The 22585-nt window shown below is 43.4% G+C and overlaps 1 non-coding gene across 1 annotated transcript; it reads left to right on the top strand.

Annotated features, from left to right (window-relative positions):
* The first annotated feature begins 942 nt into the window (after positions 1–942).
* On the top strand, positions 943–1014 carry trnaa-cgc (transfer RNA alanine (anticodon CGC)). Its single transcript has one exon. It is a non-coding gene; the product is annotated as a tRNA-Ala (tRNA).
* Positions 1015–22585: the final 21571 nt, after the last annotated feature.

The raw sequence follows: 22585 nt of genomic DNA, 5'->3' as shown, positions 1-22585 counted from the left end.
CATTATGGCCGGTTTCAAACCCTGAAATTCCCTCCCTAAAACCACCAGAGAATGATGCAGCACAGATTGGTGTCTTTTCGGCCCATTGTTCCTGTTCTGGCACTTAGATAGCGTCATTCAATTAATCCCAACTCCCTCCCTGCTCATTCCCTGCAGCCCTGTCGGTTTTCCACTTCCGGTATTTATCCAGTTACCCTTTGAAAGTTATTACTGAATCTGCTTCCATCGCCCTTTCACTGAGTGTATTCCAGATCTCAATAATTCGCAATTGTTCTCTGCTGTCACTCCTGGTACATTTTGCCAATCACCTGAAATCTGTGCCCTCTGGTTCTGCCACTTCTGCCACTGGAGCAGTTTCTCCTCGCTGATTACATTTAAAGATTGCATGATCTTAGGCGCATCCATTAAATTTCCCCTTAACCTCCGCTTCCCAGCAGTGAAAACCCAGTGTTTCTCCAGTCTCTCCACATAACTGATGCCTTCGTCCCTGATACCATTCTGGCAAAGCTCCTCTGAATCCTCTCTTAGGCCTTGACTCTATTTAAAGTTCCTAGAATTGGACATAACATGTGAACTGGGGCTTAAACTGACTTTCATAAAGATTGCGCACAACTTCACTGCTTTCGAATTCAAACTTGAGTTATAATCACAAGGATCATTCGGAACTCCACAGAAATGCTCTCTTGCGTTACCATAGTGAGCGCTGGGATCGGAGTGGGGGAAACTTTGCTCCTTTCAATGAAATTACCCCACGTTCTGAAGCCAAGTACATCTGTGGGAAGCTGCAGAAAAGTAAAAGACACATTTATTTGCCCTTGTTTACTGCAAGAGGCATCGGCAATTTGGATAGGTCTCAGGAGTGGGGAAAGACTACTGATACTGATGAGGACTGAGAACATGATGAAGCGAAAGAATCAATGGTGGACGGCTCACTTCGTAGTGGGGGATGTAACTCAGTGGTAGAGCGCATGCTTCGCATGTGTGAAGTCCTGGGTTCAATCCCCAGCATCTCCAACCAGTTTTGAGGAGGATGTTACACAGAAAATGTGCACTGTTGTTAAACTTTATGCTGAAGTCCACAATTTGCAGCAATAAAGCTGTTTAATCAGTCAATTATGTTGTCACAGGACTTCATCGCAAATTCTCCAGGCAGTGTACCTCAGCTGACAGCAGCCCAGTGTCAACACTGCTCACAGATGGGAATGTGTCCCAGTGCAGTGTTATGCCCGCAGTTCGCACTTGCTTTATGCTGGATACCCTTTCACTGTTACACTCACTTTCCTAATCTAATGTCAGACTGGGCACTGCTGGGGCAAGACTGAGAGTTGGGCGTTTGCGTGAGAAGCAGTAAGGGTGATGGAGTCTTGGGGCATGGAATCATGGAAAGGTGACAGCACAGAAGGAGGTCATTCAACCCGTGCAGCCCATGCTCGCTCTCTGCAAGAGCAAGTTCGCTACTCCCACTTCCCTGGCTTTTCCCCTTAGCCCTGTAATTATCTTTTTTGATCTTCAGGCGTTTATCCAATTCCCTTTTTAAAGTCACTCTTGAATTTGACTCCACCACAGTCTCAGGCAGTTCATTCCAGATCCTAACCACTCACTGGAGAAAGAAGATTTCCTGACTGTCACTTGTGATTCTTTTCTCAATCACCTTAAATCTGAATGATCTTGTTCTGGACCCATCCGCCAATGGGAACAGTTTCTCTCGATCAGCTCTGTTTTTACCCCTCATGATATAAAACCAAACAGTGTGCTGGATTCTGTGTCCATCAGTTTTTAAATTTAATCTCAGCATATTCCCAACTCTCAAGCTAGTTTTACACTGCACTCCTCTGAGGGCCTCTCTGAGCGATCAGTCTCGGTATCAGCAGATACTATTTACTTTTATAAACCTTTCTGAGCCACACAACTAACAAGTGACGATTCAGCTCCCTGTTCACAGTCATTCACACCTCTTCATGCAATCTTACAGCTGATTGACAGTTACCTGCAACTAGCAGTTTCTGTTAACTAGATTTCAGTTTCTCTCACGGTTTTTAAAGTACGAGTTTAAATTCAAAATAGTAAGCAAACTGTAGCTTTGTGATTCACTCAACAAACCCACCACAGAATTCTCATTCTTACCAAATTGCCAATTTTTACACGATCTTTCGCTGCTCTCCTTTTGTGACCACTCTGTGCAAACTCTCCCTTCAATATTCAAATGCTGCCTTGCTGGAACATAGGAATACAGGAAATAGGAACAGGAATACACCATTCGGCCTGTTGAGCCAGTCGGCCATTCAACCTGAACATGACTGATCATCTTCCTCTATGCCATTTTCCCCCACTAACCCCATATTCCTTGATGTCATTCATACCCAGAAATCTATAGATTCTGTCTTGAAAATGTCCAATGATTGAGCTTCCACAGACCTCTGTGGTAGGTAATTCCACAGATTCACCACCCTCTGAGCAAAGAAATTCCTCATCATCTCAGTCTTAAATTGCCTACCCTTTATTCTGAGTCTATGTACCCTGATTCTAGACTCAGCAACCAGAGGAAAGATCCTATCTACATACACCTGTCACTCACTGTAAGAATTTTGTGAGCTTCAATGACATCACCTCTTATTCTTCGAAACTCTGGGGAATTGAGACCTAGTTTCCTCAATCTCTTCTCATCAGACTTGCAATGTTTCAATCCATATTTCATATTTCAATCTCACTCCCACGCGTGGGACAACTGATTTAACACAAAAGTGCATACAGCGTAGTGAAAAAACAATGTAATATCAGTTTGTCTCTCCTCCTAGAGACATCTTAATCCCAGCCGTCCAATGGAAGCTGAACAACGTGTCTGTTGTGTCCCTCTCTGATCGATCAACTTCGCTGTAATGCAGATTGCTGACATCTACTGGCCGAGTTTGAGAACTGCAACAGAGCAGAGTGAATTCACACAGTCTGTCAGGGTTAAAGCAGCAGGCAATGTGAGGAAATAGTTTCTGCCTGTATGTTCTCCTCTCATATTTTTTCACAGTGTTATACTGAAGAATGCATCAATCGATTCCTAACAAATAAATAAAAAGTCTTCTTTATTTGGCTAAATGTAAATATGCCCTGTTATATTTTACTCTTCATTGAACAGTATTTCTGACTGATTTCTCACTTCTCATAAAGAAAACATAAACACATAAAGGACTGAGCACAACGCTGGGATTTTCACAATGTTGCTTTTATTGAATGATAAAACAATCCCTCTGGGAGGGAATCGATATTTAAATAAGGAACGGGAAGCAGCGGATGAACAATGATTCTGAGAGTCAATGAATTTTAGTGATACCATGTAATACTATCGTTGTTTCACAAAAGAGTTCAGGTCAGATAGCAATAAAAAGGAGGAAATCCGTGTTAAATTTATGGTGACGTTTGAATTAAAAGCCACGTGAAGGATTTGCTTCCTTTGCACACGTTATCAATTCCAAAATGATCAGGCTCCATTCCAAACCTTTGAGCCTCAGAAGGACAGAGATCAATACTTGTGAAGCTGCGATGGCTGGGAAATGAACCCGATTCAACTGCTTGAAACGACAGCTATGTTCACCACTATACACCATCGCCTGTCCCAATCAGTCAATCTAGTGCTTCTCTTGAGTTTAGGACTGAACAGATAAATTTGTGTTTCTGTAACTTGATTTAAACTCAATAGCGAATGCCCTAAACATCAATCCCTCGGAAGACTGCTGAATTCCCATCTTATTTGAGCCAAGAATCCATTTCACAGCCCTGCCACGTGGATTGTAGTGGTGTGCTGCGGGGCTTAGTACTATGTTTCAGAAGAGGTGAAATGGAAGGGAAAACATTGATCATTCCTGGGAGAAAAACCAACATTTAATTAAGGAGCATAAATCAACGGAGCAAAAAATGACTTCAGAAAAGCACTGTGCTTCACTGTAGCTGTGTTTTTCTTTTCGGTCTCTGATGAAATTTGATGGCGGTAAATAAAATTTATCAACAGGAAGGGATATAAATCACAAGGTAATCACTGTGTGAGGGAATCCCCTCAGTAGGGCGCTGTCTCACTGACAGATTGGTGACTTTCCCCTGTGTACCTTCACATAGTCAATGAGTGTTTCAGTGGAAACCGTGGCGACAGAGAGTCTTTGGGAAAAGAACTTCCTGATTGCACAGAAGATGCTAGTGAATGGTGACAAGCATCGAATCGGATTGGGTAACTAAACACAAGACATTGTGACATCACTCCAATTACACCCAATCATCATGAAAGCAGAATTTGGTGGGAATGCTCAGCAGCTGTGTCAGCATCTGTGGAGAGAGAAACGCATTGACGTTTCAGGTCGATGAGACTTCCCCAGCATTGTTTCTGTCCACCATCACTGCAGCCTGAGTGTTAAAGAATGAATTCCACAGTCACTACGGTATCAGAGTCTGCCAGGTGCAGACTGAACCAGGCATTCACATAGAAAAATCACAGAAAGTTTATGGCACAGAAAGAGGCTATTTGGTGCATTGTTTCTGCATCAGCCAGAAAACGAGCCACCCAGCCGAAGCCCACCCAGCATTTGAACCACAGCCCTGCAGGTTTCTGCACTTGAGTTGCATATACAGAGACCTTGGTTAGATTAGAGATACAGCACTGAAACAGGCCCTTCGGCCCACCGAGTCTGTGCCAAACATCAACCACCCATTTATACTAATCCTACACTAATCCCATATTCCTACCAAACATCCCCACCTGTCCCTATATTTCCCTACCACCAACGTATACTAGTGACAATTTATAATGGCCAATTTACCTCGCAACATGCAAGTCTTTTGGCTTGTGGGAGGAAACCGGAGCACCCGGAGAAAACCCACGCAGACACAGGTTGTTTAATGATTTGAGGCTTTCTACCTCTACCACCTTTACAGGTAGTAAATTCCAGACCCTACTACACTCTGGGTGAAAATAAGCTTTTCTTGGATAGACATATGGATGAAAATGGAATAGTTTAGGTCAGATGGTTTCACAGGTCGGCGCAACATCGAGGGCCGAAGGGCCTGTACTGCGCTGTAATGTTCTATGTTCTATGTTCTTTTCCCCTCTAATCTTTCCACCAAGTACTTTAACTCTATGCGACCCAGTCACTGAGGTCTCTGCTAAGGTAAATAGGCCATTATCAGGCACTCTAGCCAGGCCCCTCAAAGCTTGGTACATCTCAATCCCATCTCCCCTCATTCTGTTCTGTTCCAAGGAGAACAACACCACCCTCATTCCTGCATTTTTCCAAACCTGGCAACATCCTCGTGAACCTCATCTATACTCTCTCTAGTGCAATTACATCATTTCTGTAATGAGGTAACCACAACTGCACACAGTACTCAAGTTGAGGCCTAACTAATAATTTGTCCAGTTCCAGCGTAACATCCCTTCTCTTATACCCTGTACCTCGACGAATAAAGAAAATGATTCCATCTGCCCTCTGAACCACCTTATTGACCTGTCCTGCTACCTTCAGGGAACTGTAGGGGAGTTTGAATCAATTACGGCCGATATGCCTCCCGTAGTGTGCAAAGAAAGACAACTGTATACTAGTAGGCCATCATCCTGTTCAGCCTCATTACTGAGCCATGCGGGGCACAATTGGGAACTGCCTTCCAGTCGCAAACACAGTGGACTACATTTTCCTTTTGCGTTCTGCCACTGAGTTAATTTTATACCCAGCTTGTGATATTCCCCTGGATCCCATGGTATTTACTTTTTAAAATAGCCCACACTTTGGGACCATGCCAGAAACAGATGGACGACTGGAATGAGATTCGAACCCACGCGTGCAGAGCACAATAGATTAGCTGTCCAGAGCCTTAACCTTTCGGCCACTTCGTCATGCTTGTGCGCTTTTACTTGGATGGAAAAAAAGTATCACTGCATACAGAATGACAAACACTGATTGAATTCATCACTCACATGCAGAACCAGAGAGGGATAGACACAGAATGTTTCCCATATTCACAGACTGTGCAAATATTGTCAGAGCCAGAATGAATCACACATTCAGACACCACTACTGGAGACTGACAGATGAGGAATGAATCTCACATTCACATCCAATCCCAGAAGCTGATAGGTACACACTGTATTTCAGTCACATTCTGAAACAGAGAATGGCAGAAACAGAACACATCTCACCTCGAAACATACAACCAGAGACTGTTAGATACAGCAATAATCCGCCAAACACACACTATGCCAGAGACAGACAGTTATAAAATTACTCCAACACACACACACATAGTGCCATCGGGTGACAGGGACAGAATTCATCCAACATACACACACAGTCCCAGAGACTGACTGTTACAGAATAAGTCCACCAGGAAGTGACATACACTGCATTAATCCAACACATGCTCACTATTCCAGAGAGTGACAGGCACAGAACTAATCTGACACAAAATAATAGAGACTGTTTGATAAGGACCGAATCTCACTCCAATTAGTTGTCCAATCACGACAAATTTTTGGGGGCTTTGCAAACTTCTTGATCATGCCCCTATTTTTGCATCCAAATCGAGAATATATACCACAAAAATCAGGGCACCTACTACTGAGCCGTGCGGGATACCACTGGAGACCTCCTTCCAGTCACTAATACACGGGATTACAATTACCCTTTGCTTTCTGCCACTGATACAATTTTACATCCAAAGTGTTAAATTTTCCTGTCTCTCAAGGGATTTACTCTTTTAACCAAAGTCCATTTGGGACTTTGTCAAAAATAGACGAACGAGAGAATGGAATTTGAACCCATGCATGCAGATTACAAGAGATTAGCATCTCATCACTTTAGGCTCTCTGTTATCTCCGCTTTATTACATAAGTATTCTGACAGAATGAAACTTATTGCAGCATACAATACCTTAGAATGACAGATACTGGTTAAATCCATCGCTCACACACAGAATCAGAGACTGACAGACACAGAATGTTTCCCACATTCATATCCTGTGCAAATATTGCCAGAGCCAAAACGAATCACACACTCAGACATCACTACTAGAGACTGACAGATGAGGAATGAATCTCACACTCACGTCCTATCACAGAAACTGACAGGTACACACTGTATTTCGGTCACATACCAGACAGAGAGTGGCAGAAGCAGAATGTATCCCACGCCCACACACAGAACCAGAGACTGTTAGAAACAGCATTAATCCACCACACACACAATATGCAAGAGACATACATTTGCAGAATTAAACCAACACACGTACAGAGTGCCATAGGGTGACAGGGACAGAGCGACAGCATTCATCCAACACACATACAGTGCCGGAGATGAACAGTTACAGAATTATTCCACCAGAGAGTGACAGACACGGAATTAATACAAAACATACACACTATGCCAGAGAGCGACAGACAGAAAATTAATTTGATTCAAAATAATGAAGACTGTTTGATAAGAACTGAATCTCACTCCCATGTGCAGGACAACTAATTTCACTCAAAAGTGTAATCAGTGTAACAATATGTAATTAGAACTCGCCTTCACTCCGGGTATTTCTAAGTAGGAGACGTCCAATGGAGGCTGAACAATGTAATCTCAGTTGTGCCCCTCCATGATCTTTAAACCTCGCTGCACAGCAGAATGCTGATCTCTATTTGCAGGAAGTCTGAACTGCAAGGTAGCCGAGTGAATTCACACAGTCAGTCAGGACTAAATAATCAGGCAATGTGAGGAAATAGTTTCTGCCTCGAACTTCTCCTTTCATATTGCTTCACATCTTTTATACTGGAGAATAAATCAATCGATTCTTTATAAAAAGTTGTCCCTGCATTATTTCGCCATTTGTAAATATGCTCTGTTATACTTTACTCTACATTGAAAAGTATTTCTGTCTGATTTCTCAGGATACTCTTTACATCACTTCAAATAAACAGAACACAAATACATAAAGAACTGAGCACAACGGTATTGCTCTTATTGAATGATGAAACATTCCCTCTGGGAGGGAGTGGATATTTAAATAAGGAACGAGAAGCAGCGGATGGAAAAAGATACTGAGGGACAATGGATTTTGCTGAATCCATGTATTTCTATCTTTGTTTCACTTCACAGTTCCAGTCAGCTAAGAAATATTAATAAAAAGCTGAAAGATCCGAGTTAAACTTATCGTGACGCGGGAAAGAAAGCAACGTAAAAGATGTTCTTCCTTTGGACACGGTATCGATTCAAACAAGGTTAGGTTCCATTCAAATCTTGGAGTTTCGGATGGAAAGACATCAAACACTTCGAATTTGTGATGGCCGGGAATGAAACCCGGGTCACCGGCTCGAAATGGCAGTTATGCTCAGCGCTGTACCACCATTACCTGCATCAGTTTGTCAATAGAGTGGCTCTGTGCTGTTCGAGACTGAATCTCTGCTCTTGAATTTTGACAACTAGATTCCTACTGAATCGAGAAAGTCCTAAACGTCCGTCCCTGAAGACACTGCTGGAATGGCATCTTATTTCAGCCCAGGAAGCATTTCACAGCCCTGACAGGTGGATTGAAGTGGAACTTTATGGGGTTGAGAAGGAGGTTTCAGAAGATTTTTAGAAAGCTTTTGATAAAGTCCACCACAGGAGCTTGTTTAGCAAAATTAAATCACATCAGGTAGGAGGTAATATACTGGTATGGTTTAAGGATTGGTTAACAGGCAGAAAGCAGAGAGTAGTAATAAACGGGTCATGCTCACGTTGGCAGGCTGTGAATAGTGTGGTACCGCAGAGATCAGTGCTTGGGCCCAAGCTGCTCACAGTTTTTATCAATGATTTGGATGTGAGGACTCAATGAAATATTTCCAAGTTCACGGATCACAGAAAACCGGGTGGAAATGTGTGTTGTGAGGGAGATGCAAAGCGGTTCAAAGGGTTTTGGACAGACTTAATGAGTGGGCCAGAACATGGCAGATGGAATATAATGTGAAACAATGTGAGGTTATCCACTTTGGTGGGAGGAATAGATGTGAAGAGCATTCCTTATATGGTAAGAGATTAGGCAGTGTCGATGCACAAAGGAAACTGGATGTCCCTGTCAGTAAGTCACTCAAAACTATCTTGTAGGTGCAGCAAGCAATTAGGAAGGCTAATGGCACGTCAGCATTTAATGCAAGAGGATTTGAGTACAGGAGTAGTGAAGTCTTGTTTCAATTGTACAGAATCTTGTTTAGACTACATTAGAGTACTGGATGCCATTTTGGTCCCTTTGCCTTCGGAAGTATATTATTGCCCTGGAGGGAGTGCAAAAAATGTTCACCAGACTTACTCCTGGGATGATGGGACTGTCCTATGAAGAGAGATTGGGAAAATTGGGCCTGTAGTGTCTTGGGTTTTGAAGAATCAGAACTCACCTCATTGAAACTACAAAATACTGAAAGGGATAAACAGGGTAGATGCAGCTAAGTTGTTTCCCCTGGTTGGGAAGACAAGAGCCAGGGGACACAATTTCAAAATAAGGAGGAAGCCACTTAGGAAAGAGATGAGGAGAAATTTCTTTACTCAGAGGGTTGTGAATCTTTTAATTCTCTACCCCAGTGTACTGTAGAAGGTCCGACATTGAGTGTGTTTAAAGCAGAGATCGACAGATTTCTAAATACATATGACATAAGGGGATATGAGGATAGTGCGGGTAAAAGGCACTGAACTGGATGATTATCCATGATCATATTGAATGGTGGGGCATCCTCGATGAGCTAAATGACCAACTCCTGCTCCTATATTCCTCTCTGGTTAATTCTGTCTCTGATCCAATTTGATGGTGGTAAATAATACTCATCAACAGGAAAGAACACAAATCACAGGTCAGGGCAATCACACGTGAGAGGGAATCCCCAGAGAAGAAGGGCGCTCTCTCAGCGACAGACTGGTTACTTTTCCCGGTGTATCTTCACACGGTGAGTGTCTTTTTCAGTGGAAACCGCGGCTGCAGGGAGTCTTTGGGAAATGAACTTTCTGGTTGTGGAGGATGTTTTCAAATTATGACAAGGGTTGAATATTTTTGGGTAACTGAAGATAAGGCATGGTGACAGCACTTCCAATTACCCAACCATAATGAAAACAGGAAATGCTGGAATTGATTATCTGCTCTGTCAACACATGTAGAGAGAGAAACCCATTGAACAGTTCATGTCGATGGCCCTTCTCCAGCATTTCGGTGAGCTCCAAGTAATAAGTATTGTTCTGGTTACACGCAGGGCCTTGGCTGTGCTTGCTTTTTTACGGGATATGTGGGACATTCTTTGTTGAGTCTGGCTCAGTTTCCTCCCTCACCTCTTCTTCCAGTACATCGATGACTGTATCAGTGACACTTCCTGCGCTCGCCCTGAACTGGAGAATTTCAAACACATTGCCTCCAATTTTTACCCTTCATTCACCATCAGATTGTCCATCCCGACCTTTCTCTTCCCTTCCCTTACTCGACGCCGTTTCTGGGGAAATCGGAAAATCTGGGAAAATCAATATTCAAGGTAAGTCCACAGACTCTCAATACTGCCTGGATTACACTTCCTCACACCCCAATTATTGCAAGGATTCCTTTCCATTCTCCCATGTTCTCCATCTCCATCACATCTATTCTGATGATGTAATCTTCCATTCTAGCCATTTCAATATGTCTTCCTCTCTCATCAGCTGACAATTCCACCACACTGTTGTTGGCAGGGCCCTCCACCATGTATGATCTATTTCACACACGTCTGCTCTCACCCCTTTCCCTCCGTCCTAGACGCATAATAGGGTTCCCCTTGACCCTTCCTTCCACCACAGCCAATTTTATATACAACGGATAATCCTCTGCCATTTCCACCACCTCCAATGTGATGTCACCACCAAACATATTTTCCCCTCCACTCCTCTCTGCGATACCCCCAGTCACCCCACATACATCCCCCTTTCCTATAGCGCCTTTCCATGCAAGCACGGGATATGCAACACCTTCCTATTTCCCACCTCCCTTCCTACAGTCCAAAACCCAAACACCCCTTTCAAGTGAAATAACGATTGCTTGCACTTCCTTCAATTTAGTATACTGCATTCGCTGTTCATATGTGGTCTCCTCTACACTGGGAAGAATAAATGCAAACTTGCTGATCACCTTGGGGAACACATCTGTTCATTCTGCAACGCAATCCCGAGCTTCCTGAAGCTTGTTGTTATAAGTTTCCGCCTTGCACCCATTCTGATCTTTCTGTCCTTGACCTGTTGCAGTGTTCCAATGAAGCTGAACACAAGTTCGAGGAACAGCACTTCCTCTTTCGTCTGCGCAGTTTACAGCCTTCCGGACTCAATATTGAGTTCAATAATTTTAGATCAGAACATCTTCCCTCATTTTAATATTTGTTCGTGTCTTCCTGGTTTGATTTTATTCTGTTCTCCCCACCGCAACTCACTTGACTTTTTTAATCCCTTCACTTTGTGCTCGGACAGCTGATATCCTGTCACTTATACCTCATCCAGACGCATATGTTTCTTTACTTGCATTTGAATCAGGAAAACTTTACTCATTTAATCTCTCGTGTCCTCCATCATATTACAGGCCTTCCCTTCTGTTCGTCTTCGCCCCTCCACGCTTTCACTTGATCAAATCATTTCTCACCATTGCCAGTTCAGATCAGTTCATCAGCCACCTCTCCACAGATGCTGGCTGTTCTGCTGGGGGAATATATGCCTGGTTTTATTGGTAATGTATCTCAATGGTAGAACACATGCTTGGCATTGCTAAATCCGGCACTGCATTTCCTGCAGTGATATGAATTTTGAATACCACAATGACGAAGTTTTTCTGCAAGCCAGGAAAATAATCCAACCCTTTCTTGGTCTTAGAAACAAACATTACCCTCGCCTGGGATGGGAAACCTCACGCCCCAGTGCAATGGCTTCCAAACACAGCTCTTCAAGGTATTCTGGTCGGAGACTATCTTTCAACACAGCGTCTCCATCTGTGGCATGTCCTGCCTGTATCTTCGGTGACATGAGTTTCAACACTTTCTGGGCGGCCAGTATTGGAGCAGAAATGAAGTTGAGTAGCTCATTGAATTGTATGGAAGAAAACATTTATTTTGTTCCTTTTGCGTTTCCCTCTTCCATTCATTCTATTTTATCTGGTCATTCACCAATTTCTGCGCTCAAATTGGCTGTTTCGTTTCCTACATTACAACAGCGATGACACTACAAAACCACTTCATTGACTCTTTCTCACTTGTTCAATGACTGTCTTTCTCTCTTTCTGCTGTCTTCCTGCCCCTCTCCCTGAATCTGCATTTCTCTCTCTCAGCAACAGTACTTCATCTGCTGATCTCTGCAACAATACAGTTCACAGCAACCTCCAATTGAGTGTGTCTGATGGATGATGGTGCAATGTGGAACTAAACAGCAGGCCCATCTCTGGTATCAGTTTGATGTCTCTGTCATTCATCTTTACTGTGAGATTGGATTGCAGTCTGCAATTACCTTCTACTGCAGACTTGCTTGGGGTAAGTTTCAAAGTAAAGAGGAATAAAAACTCTGTAAATTGAAGACAAAGTGGACAATTATGTACACATGGGAATACTTGGCTGCTGGTTACATGGAAATACAGAAAATATACAGAACATAAACAGGCAATTCGGCCCAATCAGTCTTTGCAAGCCTTGACACTCCACTCGAGCAACCTCCCATCCTTCCTCATCTAATTCTGTCATCATATCCTCTATTGCCTTCTTCCTTATGTGCTTATCTAGCTTATCATTAAATGCATCTATACTACTCACCTCAAACCACTCCCTGTTGTTGCGAGTTCCACATACTACCTACTCTCTGAGTAATGCAGTTTCTCCTGAATTCCCTCATTGGATTTCGTGGTGACTACCTTACATTGATGTCCCCTCGATTTGCTCCCCCTCACAAGTTGAAAGGTTCTCTTTTGTTTCCTACTCTATCAAAACTTACCTGAATTTTAAAATCTCCTACTCTTTCACCCTTTATTTTTTCTTCTCAAGAGGAACTGCAGGCTCTTCATTCTCTCGTGGTACATATAGCCTCACAGTACTGGTAGCCGTGTAACTTATTTGCGCCAGTTTTTGATATAATTTTCTATAATATGGGGATGAGAGTTCATCACAGTGCTCCAAGTGAGGTCTAACCAAGGGACATGGAGACTGGAACTCACCACAGTGCTCCACGTGAGGTCTAACAAAATGTTATGGAGACTGGAACGAGGAACAATGCTCCATATCTGGTATAAGCAAGGGATACAGAGAGCCGAACTGCCCACAAAGCACCAAGTGTGGCATAACAAAGGTGAGTAGAGACCAGAAATGTATACAATACTCCAAGTGTGGTGTAAGCAATGTTTGATACAGAGTTAGATTAACCTCTCCAATTTTCAATGTCATCCCTCTAGAAATAAACTCTAGTGCGTGGTTTGCCTTTGTTATGGCCTTGTTAATCTACATCACAACTTTGAGTTATTTGTGGATTTGTTCTCCCACATCCCTTTGCTCTTCTAACCCATTTACATTCTTATTGTGCAAGTAATATGCAATCTCTTTATTGTTCTTACGAAAATATAATTCACACTTAGTCATTTTGAAATATATTTGCAAATTTCGTGCCATTTCCAAATTTGTTAATGTCTTCCTTTAATTTGTTGCAGCCCTTATCAATGTTGAATATGTGTACATTCATGACGTTGGGAATTGTGTTTTTGATTCCATCGTCTAAATTGCTGATATCAATTACGGTCTCTGAACTGATGCTTGCAGAACATCACTTCTCTCTTGTTGGCATGAGAGAAACACTAGTACCGTGTCAATTGTGAAATAGTAACGCTTTTATTGAGAAAATGAAAGAGCAGTATTGTTGTAGAATGAAACGTACAATGTTTTATAAAATTATTAAACATCTTAAATTCAGATAACAGTAACAACGCACCCCCATCAACAAACACAAGAAACATTCACCTATCATATTGCCATTCGAGTTGCGCCTTTAGTTTCTGGGTGTTAAGCATCGTCTGGCCTCAGGACAGAGCGGAAAATATGGCAGATTAATCCGGGTGGGTGAGTGACAATCCCACAGTTATTATGGTATGGGCCAGTATTAGTATCAATGGAAGGGACTCACTTGTGTTCCATTAGGGCTGCATGGTCCTCCTCGCCAGGTTTTCCTTCTGTCTCTCGGGCATGGTTGAACTTAACATTCAGGAGGTAAATAATAAATCTGCTTCCTTTAATTCACGTTCTAGTGTGGAAATGTCACAGTAAAGGAGGGGGAATGATGATCAAGCATTTTCCTCATTTATTTTAAATATCTCACGTTGCGAGATGCTGTCTTTAAAGTGCTGGCTTATTAAGCAGGTTCCATTAACCAGAAAGACCGTTTCTACTCTCTTACCACAAGGTGAACGCTGTTATCCTTTGCGAAATTGCGGAACTCCACCCCATTCACCAGATTAACCAACTGTTCAAATTTTCGGATTGGAGGCTGAGCTTGCGTTTATCTCCCGAGTTATGCAGAAGCAGTGATGCAGCTATAATGTGCAGGGAAGCCGAAAGCGTCATTGTAATGTCACTGAACTAGTGAGGAAGAGGCCCAGGCTAATGCCCGGGGGCACAGGTTCAAATCCCACCATAACAGCTGCTGGAATTCAAATTCAATTTATTAATAAATCCATGAGACTGTCGCATTTTGTAGTCAAATCCATCTGGTTCAGTCCTGTCATCCAGGTAAGGCCGTTCTTACTTTTTCTGGCCTACATGTGACCCCAGACCCACAGCAACGTGGTTGACTATCCTCTGAAATGGCACACCCTACCACACAGATGCTAAGGACAATTAGGGATGAGCAAGAAATGCTGGCCTTACCATTGATGCCCATATCCCGACAAAGAATTTACATTAATCTCGAGGAGGTTGCGAATAAAAAGGGGTGGAAGTTATACTTCAGTCGTATGCTGGCATAGCAATACCCTCGCTGGAGTATCGGTGTTCAGTTCTGGTCAGCATATCGCAGGAAGGATTCATCAGCCTTCGAATGTGTGCAGATTGACCAGAATAATACCGGTCTCAGAGGGTTACATTCTGAGGACAAGTTAGGCTTGAGTGTAGAACATTGATGGGAATCAGATGGACGCAGTTCTAATGTTAAAGCAATTCTAGAATATTAGGTTTGACAGGCTGAATGGCATACTCGCGTTTTTTGAAAGGTGGTTCACCTGACATGTGACAGAAACTCCGTAACATGTGGGGCAGGACGTAGATTCTATTTCTCAAGATGGCTGTTTGCAAACACACAGTCTCTCTGGATAATATTGAAATGGGTGAAATGCTAATAATATTCGTGTTGCTTAGCAATAGATTTATTGTCGATGGAGTGCACCATGTGCCCAGCAGACCTGCAAACGCTTTTCAGCTTCAACTGTTGCATAGATTGTGGAGCCCTCACTGAGGATTTGGCCGGTCTCTGGCTGACCCTGAAATGAATGGTGAAATTGGTCAGAAAAATCAACGCACTGTCTTCAAATATGGCACAGTGAAATTCTCTCAGCAGATGAACGACGGTAGAGGGAGGCAAAAATTCAACAGTGCCGTTGTTGCAGTGCGCAGTTGTTAATGCAAATCATTGCTGATGCTAGAAAGCTTTTACAAGCTGCTAGTGGTTACATTTCTTGCTGAAGTTATCAGCTCAGAGCAATTCTATTTGGATACAAAACCAAAGAGGCATTCAGCAAAAGTAGCAAGGAAACAGGACGTGCTGAAAAATGGGAGTAATTTTCCACCTGAATCGAGGTGAGAAGTGATCGTGCGCCCACCTCATTAATTTCAATAGGAATCAGGGTGAATATATTTGAACGGCCAGTTTTATGCCCTCTGGCCAAGTCCAAACTTCCAGGTCATATTGCTAACAGCATTTGAAAACGAAAGGAGTAACTTAATATTCTAGTTGGCATGCAAAGGTCTCTGGAGTAGGAAATGGAAACCTCAAACTGTTCATTAAGTAAAATAGAAAATTGCCTTCTTTGAGTAATAATGTTCTTCACATTTTACATATAAACCAACAGTGAAACAGAAACCACTGTACTCTGCATAGATCCGGTCATACAGAAAATCAATGGGAACTTGCCCCATTTCACCATCATCAGTGTGCGAACAATGAAACTGAACATGAGGTTATGGAAGAGGAAGGGTGGGGAGGGGTGGAGGGAATCTATAACCTATAAATCCGGGAGCTGATCCCATTTAGATGTTCAAATTGCAGTCTCTCCATGCAGTCTCATTGTTGTTATTGAGACTCTCCTCTCAAAACAATCCGACAGAAACATGGGAGGAAGGAGGGAGCCGGTGTGTTTGCTGGGACCTTGCAGAATTAATTTCAGCCAGCAAAGGTTTGTCTAACCGGAGTGAAACCCGCTGGTCAATGAGAACAATACCGAATGGTGATCTTCATCGTTTCATTCTAAACAAGAGAGACACGGACCTGCCGTTATTATACCGGACACACAAACACAGTGATAATAGAGGAGATCGTAGAGTTTCAGCTCCCGGTTGTTCGATCTTCTCATGTACACAGTCGTTGCTGTGAATCTCTGGGGTTAGTTGCTGATGTCTAGGCCTGTATCCCTTAAACACACGGAACCAGGAGAGCCTTGCACTCCCTGTTGAAAGATTGATGGACAGGAATATTTCCAGCCTTTGGCCCAGTCGATCATAACCTGCTGTTCAAACATAATATTATTCAAACAATTAATGAGACATTCTGTTCACTACCCAGGCCTTGAACTCGGTTTGAGCAGACCAACTACTGAAAGATTCAGCATCTTTCAAGATATCGCAGCCAGAGCTGGATAGAGGGACTCACGGTCTAATTCTGCACACACACAACAGAAGGAGTGACAGTCACACAGGGATGGGAACTGGTATCGTTTCTGTCGCCTACTTACCCAACAGGCAGAGTTAGAAACTGATTAAACATCCAACCCACTGCGATTCAGTACCGGAGAAGTACAGAGGCTCTTCCACTCCATCCTTCCCTCCCATACACTCGACAGATTATTTTACTCTGAGGTTTTATGGGTGACTGTTGGATCAGTGTTCGAAATCTTCAAACTGCAGTGACATTCCCTACTAATAACTATATAGGCTTGACTGTCTGAAATAACTATAGGCCTGACTGTCTGACTTCAGTGGTGGGGAAATTATTAGAATCAATTCTGAAGGATAGTATAACCGTCTTCAAAAGGCATAGATTAATCAGCGATAGTCCGCATGGATTTGTTAAGTGAAGGTCGTGTCTTACGAACTTAATTGAGTTTTTTGAGGAAGCAAAAAGGAAGCTTGATGAGGGTCGAGCAGTGGATGTCGCCGACATCGATTTTGGTAAGGCATTTGATAAGGTTCCACAAGGCAGACTGGTCAGAAAAGTAAAATCCCAAGGGATACAGGGAATGTCATGAGTTGGATCCAAAATTGGCTCAGTGACAGGAAACAAACGATAGTGGACGACAAATGTTTTTTTTTTGTGACTGGAAGGTGGTTTCCAGTGGCATTACACAGGCCCCAGTGTTGGGACCCTTTCTATTTGTGGTATTCATTAATGTTTAGACTTAAGTGTGGGAAGCATGAATGGAAAATTTGCAAATGACACAAACATTGGCCGTACAGTTGATAGTGAAGAGGATAGCCATAGACTCTGGAATGATATCAATGGTTTGGTTAAGTGGGAGAGAAAGTGACAGATGAAATTCAATCCAAAAAGGTGTGAGGTAATCCATTTGGGGAGGACTAGCAATGCAAGGGAATACGCAATAAACAGGAGGATATTGGGAGGAGTAGAAAAAATGAGAGTCTTTGGAGTGCATGTCCACAGGTCCCTGAAGGTGTCGGGACAGGTAGAGTGGTGAAGAAGGCATATGAAATGCTTTCCTTTATTGACCAAGGTGTGTCGTACAAAAGCAGGGATGTAATTCTGGAACTGTATCCAATGCTCGTTAGACCACAGCTGGAGCATTGTGTACAGTTCTGGTCACAACATTACAGGAAGGACATAATTGTTCTGAAGAGAGCATAGTGGACATTTACAAGAACGTTGCCAGGGTCTGAAAGTTGCATCTATGAGGAAAGATTGGATAGGCTAGTGTTGATTTCCTTAGATCAGAAGAGGCTGAGGTGTGACTTAATTGAGGTGCACAAAATTATGAGGTGCCTCGATAGAGTAAACTGGAAGGACCTGTTTCCCCTAGCAGAGATGTCAATTACAGGGGCACAGATTTAAGTTGATTGGTAGAAGGATTAGAGCGGGCATGAGGAAAAGCTTTTTCACCCAGAGGGTGGTGGGTGTCTGGAATTCGCTGCCAGGAATTGTAGTGGAGGCAGAAACCCTCAGCTCCTTTAACAGGTACCCGAACCTATACCTGAAGTGCTGTAACCAGCCAGCCTACAGACCAGATGCTGGAAGGTGGGATTAGAATGGGCGGCTATTTTCTTTTCCAGCTGGCACAGACATGATAGGCTGAATGGCTTATTTCTGTGCCGTACCTTTTCCATGCGTTTTACAGTCTGTCAGCCCAGTAATATAACCCTATTGCCAACAAGCACGTATCCAGGGAATTGGAGCAGAATAGTGACCCATTAGAGAGTCACAGTGTGTACTGTGTCAGACACGGGCCAGATTCACACACTTACAAACCTGTCGCACCCTTTCTTGGTTAGGGACTTGCCCCAGTGACAATCCGGGAGATGGCCAATTATAGATAGTGAGGAGAGATTCCTTCTCTCAGAGGGTTCTGCGACTTTAGAATTTTCTGCCTCAGGTGGCAGAGGCTCTATCTCGCCCTCTCTCTGTTTCTCCCTCTCTCTCCCTTTCTCTCCCTTTCTCTTTGTCTGTCTCTCCGTCTATCTCTATCTCTCCCCATATCTCTCTCAGACTCTCCCTCTGTCTCTCCATCTGACTCTCCCTCTATCACTCCCTAGATCTCGCTCCGTCTCTCCCACTCACTCTCCCTCTGACTCACCCTCTGTCTCACACTCTGTCTCTGTCACTCTCTTTTCATCTCTCTCCCTTCCTCTGTCCCTGTACAGCAATGCTTTGAGCCATTTCTTGGTTAATTTTGAACCTGTACTTCTTGCCCTTGTTTGGAATGTCACTGCAGTTCGAAAATATCAAACACTGATCCAACAGTCACCCCTAAAACATTCACAGTGAACCCTATCACCGGACTGAGAGATAATGTGGATGAAGGGATTATTCTCCTGCTCCATTTGACAAGTTGTTCAGTTTATTACCCAATGTATTCCTGATATTGAGGTCATCAATTAACTATAACTTTATTCCAGCCAGGGAGAGACAGAGCGGGGGGAGAAGGAATGCGACCGAGTGGCCTCCTGATGCTACTATTTCATATGTTCGTATGTTTGTTTGCATGTTGAAAGCTATTAAATGGTTGCTGAGAAACCAAAATGTCCTGCCAGAGAGAATGACAGAAGCAGAGTCTATAATAACTTAAAAAAGAGGAAGACCTTTAAAGATTTAACAGAAGGAAGTGCAAACGGCTATTTACCATTTTTGCTATTTGAGAAGCTTGGATTGTTCTCCTCATAGCAGAGAAGTTTAAGAGGGAGATTGACCAGAATGGTCCCAGGGATGAGGACCTTCAGTTAATGTGGAGAGTCTGGAGAAGCTGGGATTGTTCTCCTTAGAGCAGTGAAGGTTGCATTTGAACATGCTACACTGTATGTTCTAATGCATTCTGTACTAAGATCCACAGACGGAAGTTACGTGGATTATATCGAGGCAAATAAAGCGAAATAGTTTTACAGGGTGAAGTCAAATCATTACATTACATCTTGCAGGACGGGAACAGGGCTGTGACGTGGGCAAGAGGGTAATCATTTTAACGTGTGAACAAAAAACTTAAATCTGGTGTTCTGAAAAAAAAAGCCAAGGAATTGAAAGTTTGCAGATTCGAGATGCTACCTGCTGCAACATTGAATTAGTACAGCAAACTCCGATGATAAAAAGCACTCACATGGGGAATATTAACCTAACGAGACTGGCAGTAAACAGGGGTGAATGGGACTAGCCCAATGTTCCTTCTTAAATCTTATTTCTCGTTAATCAGACTGGCAAGTCCTGGGGTTTGCTCACTTCATCTTCAGTTGTATCAGATCTGCACACTACAGTGCTGGTTACTTGCTTACAGCGGGGCAGGAAATGCCCTTAAGTCTAGCGAAGCACTGAAATGTTAAGGCAATTCGTCCTTTGTAGGTTAGAGACTGTCTGTAATGCCTGAGATTAAACTGTTTAGGGAGGAAGGAACCTCCTTAGGCAGTTCTGTTCGTGCACCACAATTATTTTCTATTTGCTACTACCCTCTTGCTATATCTCTGCTCTGCTGCCTCTGTTGCTTAGATCATTAGAACATACAAATTAGGAGCATTAACCCAGCCTAATCCCACCTTTCAGCATTCGGGCCGTAACCCTGCAGGTTACTGCACTTGAGCTGCATATCCAGACTCCTTTTAAATGAGTTGAGGGGTTCTGCCTCTACTGTTCTCGACACTTCCGCTACTGGAAAGCGTTTCTCTCCATCTCCTCACTCCAGAGCCTTCATGGTTTTGCATATCTCTAGCAAATCAACTCTCAACCTTCTCTTCTGTAAGGAGAACAACGCCAGATTCTCTATGTATCTGCACCCTCCCGAAAGCCTTCACATCCTTCCTATTGTGCAGTGCCCAGAATTGAACACAATACTCCAGTTGAGGCTGAACCAGTGTTTTATACATGTTCATCGTAAATTCCTAATTGCTTCAATCATTCATCAATTGTTTCATTGGATATTGACTTAGTACCTGGGACCAGGGAAATGTTTCATTAATTACAGATAGTGGCTATGATTACTGGGTCAAAACGGCACATGAGTGGAGAGAACATCCTCCTCTCTCCAGAGACATTGACTGACTCGCCGCATGCATTTAGCATATGACTGTTCTCAGCTGGCCCATGAAGTGCCTCTGTTCAGTTCAGGACTGAAACTCTGCCATTGAATTTCTCCTACTCAATGGAGAATGTCCGAAAACATAGGCCCCTCAACAGACGACTGAATAGGCCTCTTATTTCACCCCAAGAGTCATTTCAGAGCACTGGCCAGGGGGATTGAAGCAGCATCTGATAGGGCTTGGAAGGAGGTTTGAGAGGAGCTGAATAAGGAGGGAAAAATCCAGCAAGACCTGGGACGGAATCGACATTTAAATCAGGAATATGAATCAACAGAGAGGAAAAATTGTTTCAGCAAATCAGTGTCTTTCACTGTATCTGTCTAATTCTCTCGCTGATCCAATCTGATGGTGGTAATTGATAATTATCAACAGGAATGGAAATGGATCACAGATCAGGGTAATCACTGTGTGAGGGAATGCCCTGAGGACAAGGGCACAGTCTGATCGACAGACCACTGACTTTTCTCGGTGAGACTTCACACAGTGTGTCACTATTTCAGTGAATCGCTGCTGCACTGAGTTTTAGGGAATTGCAGTTGCTGATTACACAGAGGATGTTAATGAATGGTGGCAAAAGTTGAATTCCATTGGGTAATTAAAGACAAGGCACGGTGACATCAATTCCCAGTTACCCAATCAGAATGAATATAGAAATTGGTGGGAATTGCTCATCAACTCTGGCAGCAACTGTAGAAATAGAGAAACCCAGTGACCAGATCACGACCATAGTCCTTCGCCAGCATTTTCTGGGAGCTCCAAGTTATCGGTGTTGCTATTGGTACCCGCAAGGGTCCTCACTATGCCTTCCTTGCTATGGGATGTGTGGAACATTCCTTGCTGAGTCCGGCTCAGTCCACTTCTCTCACCCCTTCTTTCGGTACATTGATGACTGTCCCGGTGCCTCTTCCTGCTCTCGTCCTGAGCTGGAAAATTTCAGTCAATTGGTCTCCTATTTCCGCCCTTCTCTCACACTCACATGGTCCATCTCGGGCACTTCCCTTCCTCGAATTCTGTCTCTCCGCTTCTGGGGAAATCCTATCAACCAGTGTTCGTTATAAGCCAATAGCCATTCACAGCTACAGGGACTATTCGTTCTCAACTCCACTTCCTGCAAGGACTCCATTCCATTCTCCTAAATTTCTCCATCTCCATCGCATTTGTTCTGATGATCCAGCCTTCCATACTGGCCCTTCTGAAATGTCTTCCTTTCTCATCACCGAAGATTACCTCACACTGTGCTTGGCAGGACCCTCAACAGTGTCTGAATTATTTCACACACTTGTGCACTTACCCCTTCCCCTCCCTCCAAGAATCGCAATAGGACTCCCATTTTCATCACCTTACATCCCACCAGCCGCCATATTCAACAGATCATCCTCTGCCTTCCCTCCACCTTTGGCGTGATGCCACCACGAATCACATCAACCCCTCCACTCATGTTGCAGCATTCTGTCACGTGCTTGCTCAGGAGTCTCGCTGCAGTTTCTGCCCCCTCTAACTTTCTCCATCTGCTGGTGTCCCTGTTTGACTGCAATTCTGTCCCCCTCTCATCATCTCCATCAGCTGGCGTCCCAGTCTCACGGCATT

This window comes from Heterodontus francisci, chromosome 21 (genome assembly GCF_036365525.1).
Source record: "Heterodontus francisci isolate sHetFra1 chromosome 21, sHetFra1.hap1, whole genome shotgun sequence".
Taxonomy (NCBI): Eukaryota; Metazoa; Chordata; class Chondrichthyes; order Heterodontiformes; family Heterodontidae; genus Heterodontus; species Heterodontus francisci.
The sequence above is the reverse complement of the archived record's forward strand: the minus strand, read 5'-3'. Positions and strand labels throughout refer to the sequence as shown.